Raw genomic sequence first — 5,410 nt, forward strand, 5'->3', positions numbered from 1 at the left:
CTATGATATGGTGGATATTGTCCAACTGAACTTGAACAGTCTGAGAGAAATCAGACAAATTAAAACAACCCATTCCTGGGGACTGTTCACATGCCATATGTTCTTTTAACAGTAAATAGTCTGTAGTTGTAAGACTTTGGAGTGCTACAATTTGCACTTCTCCAAATTCTTGGTTGAGTTCCAACAGTATAGATCCAGTCAAATTTGTTGTTTTACTGTATGCACAGGCCAGCTTAGATATCTCCTTCCTCATTCCCATGGCAAGTCCAGGAACTGGTGGGATGAGTGCATCTACAGCTGTAGCAGTGCGTGGATCTTTGTTGGGGTTTTTTGATGATCATCTTCTGGCATGAGTCTTCCAGAGAGTGCAGATGTTGGAAGTTCTTTTTCATATCGTATCTTAGTTCATTTTCGGGGTAGCCCAATTAGGCTTTGATCCTCTGTATAAACACAAACAGACCCTTTGCCTACACTTTTATATGCCCTTTATACCCTTGTGTAGAACTCGTTGGAGGTTACCACACAGGAACTGCCCTTTTTTTTTTTTTTGCTTTGTTTTTGGTATCACTAATCTACACTTACATGACGAATATTATGTTTACTAGGCTCTCCCCTATACCAGGTCTCCCCTATAAACCCCTTTACAGTCACTGTCCATCAGCATAGCAAAATGTTGTAGAATCACTACTTGCCTTCTCTGTGTTGTATAGCCCTCCCTTTTCTCCTACCCCCCCATGCATGTTAATCTTAATACCCCCCTACTTCTCCCCCCCTTATCCCTCCCTACCCACCCATCCTCCCCAGTCCCTTTCCCTTTGGTACCTGTTAGTCCATTCTTGAGTTCTGTGATTCTGCTGCTGTTTTGTTCCTTCAGTTTTTCCTTTGTTCTTATATTCCACAGATAAGTGAAATCATTTGGTATTTCTCTTTCTCCACTTGGCTTGTTTCACTGAGCATAATACCCTCCAGCTCCATCCATGTTGCTGCAAATGATTGGATTTGCCCTTTTCTTATGGCTGAGTAGTATTCCATTGTGTATATGTACCACATCTTCTTTATCCATTCATCTATTGATGGACATTTAGGTTGCTTCCAATTCTTGGCTATTGTAAATAGTGCTGCAATAAACATAGGGGTGCATCTGTCTTTCTCAAACTTGATTGCTGCATTCTTAGGGTAAATTCCTAGGAGTGGAATTCCTGGGTCAAATGGTAAGTCTGTTTTGAGCATTTTGATGTACCTCCATACTGCTTTCCACAATGGTTGAACTAACTTACATTCCCACCAGCAGTGTAGGAGGGTTCCCCTTTCTCCACAGCCTCGCCAACATTTGTTGTTGTTTGTCTTTTGGATGGCAGCCATCCTTACTGGTGTGAGGTGATACCTCATTGTAGTTTTAATTTGCATTTCTCTGATAATTAGCGATGTGGAGCATCTTTTCATGTGTCTGTTGGCCATCTGTATTTCTTTTTTGGAGAACTGTCTGTTCAGTTCCTCTGCCCATTTTTTAATTGGGTTATTTGTTTTTTGTTTGTTGAGGCGTGTGAGCTCTTTATATATTCTGGACGTCAAGCCTTTATTGGATGTGTCATTTTCAAATATATTCTCCCATACTGTAGGGATCCTTCTTGTTCTATTGATGGTGTCTTTTGCTGTACAGAAGCTTTTCAGCTTAATATAGTCCCACTTACTCATTTTTGCTGTTGTTTTCCTTGCCCGGGGAGATATGTTCAAGAAGAGGTCACTCATGTTTATGTCTAAGAGGTTTGTGCCTATGTTTTCTTCCAAGAGTTTAATGGTTTCATGGCTTACATTCAGGTCTTTGATCCATTTTGAGTTTACTTTTGTATATGGGGTTAGACAATGGTCCAGTTTCATTCTCCTACATGTAGCTGTCCAGTTTTGCCAGCACCACCTGTTGAAGAGACTGTCATTTCGCCATTGTATGTCCATGGCTCCTTTATCAAATATTAATTGACCATATATGTCTGGGTTAATGTCTGGATTCTCTAGTCTGTTCCATTGGTCTGTGGCTCTGCTCTTGTGCCAGTACCAAATTGTCTTGATTACTATGGCTTTATAGTAGAGCTTGAAGTTGGGGAGTGAGATCCCCCCTACTTTATTCTTCTTTCTCAGGATTGCTTTGGCTATTCAGGGTCTTTGGTGTTTCCATATGAATTTTTGAATTATTTGTTCCAGTTCATTGAAGAATGTTGCTGGTAGTTTCATAGGGATTGCATCAAATCTGTATATTGCTTTGGGCAGGATGGCCATTTTGACGATATTAATTCTTCCTAGCCACGAGCATGGGATGAGTTTCCATCTGTTAGTGTCCCCTTTAATTTCTCTTAAGAGTGACTTGTAGTTTTCAGAGTATAAGTCTTTCACTTCTTTGGTTAGGTTTATTCCTAGGTATTTTATTTTTTTTGATGCAATTGTGAATGGAGTTGTTTTCCTGATTTCTCTTTCTGTTGGTTCATTGTTAGTATACAGGAAAGCCACAGATTTCTGTGTGTTGATTTTGTATCCTGCAACTTTGCTGTATTCCGATATCAGTTCTAGTAGTTTTGGGGTGGAGTCTTTAGGGTTTTTTATGTACAGTATCATGTCATCTGCAAATAGTGACAGTTTAACTTCTTCTTTACCAATCTGGATTCCTTGTATTTGTTTATTTTGTCTGATTGCCGTGGCTAGGACCTCCAGTACTATGTTAAATAACAGTGGAGAGAGTGGTCATCCCTGTCTAGTTCCCGATCTCAGAGGAAATGCTTTCAGCTTCTCGCTGTTCAATATAATGTTGGCTGTGGGTTTATCATAGATGACCTTTATTATGTTGAGGTACTTGCCCTCTATTCCCATTTTGCTGAGAGTTTTTAACATGAATGGATGTTGAACTTTGTCAAATGCTTTTTCAGCATCTATGGAGATGATCATGTGGTTTTTGTCTTTCTTTTTGTTGATGTGGTGGATGATGTTGATGGACTTTTGAATGTTGTACCATCCTTGCATCCCTGGGATGAATCCCACTTGGTCATGGTGTATGATCCTTTTGATGTATTTTTGAATTCGGTTTGCTAATATTTTGTTGAGTATTTTTGCATCTACGTTCATCAGGGATATTGGTCTGTAGTTTTCTTTTTTGGTGGTGTCTTTGCCTGGTTTTGGTATTAGGGTGATGTTAGCTTCATAGAATGAGTTTGGGAGTATCCCCTCCTCCTCTATTTTTTGGAAAACTTTAAGGAGAATGGGTATTATGTCTTCCCTGTATGTCTGATAAAATTCCGAGGTAAATCCATCTGGCCCGGGGGTTTTGTTCTTTGGTAGTTTTTTGATTACCTCTTCAATTTCGTTGCTGGCAATTGGTCTGTTTAGATTTTCTGTTTCTTCCTGGGTCAGTCTTGGAAGGTTATATTTTTCTAGGAAGTTGTCCATTTCTCCTAGGTTTCCCAGCTTGTTAGCATATAGGTTTTCATAGTATTCTCCAATAATTCTTTGCATTTCCGTGGGGTCCGTCGTGATTTTTCCTTTCTCGTTTCTGATACTGTTGATTTGTGTTGACTCTCTTTTCTTCTTAATAAGTCTGGCTAGAGGCTTATCTATTTTGTTTATTTTCTCGAAGAACCAGCTCTTGGTTTCATTGATTTTTGCTATTGTTTTATTCTTCTCAATTTTATTTATTTCTTCTCTGATCTTTATTATGTCCCTCCTTCTGCTGACCTTAGGCCTCATCTGTTCTTCTTTTTCCAATTTCGATAATTGTGACATTAGACCATTCATTTGGGATTGCTCTTCCTTTTTTAAATATGCTTGGATTGCTATATACTTTCCTCTTAAGACTGCTTTTGCTGTGTCCCACAGAAGTTGGGGCTTAGTGTTCTTGTTGTCATTTGTTTCCATATATTGCTGGATCTCCATTTTGATTTGGTCATTGATCCATTGATTATTTAGGAGCGTGTTGTTAAGCCTCCATGTGTTTGTGAGCCTCTTTGCTTTCTTTGTGCAGTTTATTTCTAGTTTTATGCCTTTGTGGTCTGAAAAGTTGGTTGGTAGGATTTCAATCTTTTGGAATTTTCTGAGGCTCTTTTTGTGGCCTAGTATGTGGTCTATTCTGGAGAATGTTCCATGTGCACTTGAGAAGAATGTATATCCCGCTGCTTTTGGATGTAGAGTTCTATAGATGTCTATTAGGTCCATCTGCTCTACTGTGTTGTTCAGTGCTTCCGTGTCCTTACTTATTTTCTGCCCGGTGGATCTATCCTTTGGGGTGAGTGGTGTGTTGAAGTCTCCTAGAATGAATGCATTGCAGTCTATATCCCCCTTTAGTTCTGTTAGTATTTGTTTCACATATGCTGGTCCTCCTGTGTTGGGTGCATATATATTTAGAATGGTTATATCCTCTTGTTTGACTGAGCCCTTTATCATTATGTAGTGTCCTTCTTTATCTCTTGTTACTTTCTTTGTTTTGAAGTCTATTTTGTCTGATATTAGTACTGCAACCCCTGCTTTCTTCTCACTGTTGTTTGCTTGAAATATGTTTTTCCATCCCTTGACTTTTAGTCTGTACATGTCTTTGGGTTTGAGGTGAGTTTCTTGTAAGCAGCATATAGATGGGTCTTGCTTTTTTATCCATTCTGTTACTCTGTGTCTTTTGATTGGTGCATTCAACCCATTAACATTTAGGGTGACTATTGAAAGATATGTACTTATTGCCATTGCAGGCTTTAAATTCGTGGTTACCAAAGGTTCAAGGTTAGCCTCTTTAGTATCTTACTGCCTAACTTAGCTCGCTTATTGAGCTGTTATATACACTGTCTGGAGATTCTTTTCTTCTCTCCCTTCTTGTTCCTCCTCCTCGATTCTTCATATGTTGGGTGTTTTGTGCTGTGCTCCTTCTAGGAGTGCTCCCATCTAGAGCAGTCCCTGTAAGATGTTCTGTAGAGTTGGTTTGTGGAAAGCAAATTCCCTCAGCTTTTGTTTGTCTGGGAATTGTTTAATCCCACCGTCATATTTGAATGATAGTCGTGCTGGATACAGTATCCTTGGTTCAAGGCCCTTCTGTTTCATTGTATTAAATATATCATGCCATTCTCTTCTGGCCTGTAGGGTTTCTGTTGAGAAATCTGACGTTAGCCTGATGGGTTTTCCTTTATAGGTGACCTTTTTCTCTCTAGCTGCCTTTAACACTCTTTCCTTGTCCTTGATCTTTGCCATTTTAATTATTATGTGTCTTGGTGTTGCCCTTCTTGGATCCTTTCTGTTGGGGGTTCTGTGTATTTCCGTGGTCTGTTCGATTACTTCCTCCCCCAGTGTGGGGAAGTTTTCAGCAATTATTTCTTCTAAGATACTTTCCATCTCTTTTCCTCTCTCTTCTTCTTCTGGGACCCCTATAATACGGATATTGTTCCTTTTA

This window comes from Manis pentadactyla, chromosome 8 (genome assembly GCF_030020395.1).
Source record: "Manis pentadactyla isolate mManPen7 chromosome 8, mManPen7.hap1, whole genome shotgun sequence".
NCBI lineage: Eukaryota > Metazoa > Chordata > Mammalia > Pholidota > Manidae > Manis > Manis pentadactyla.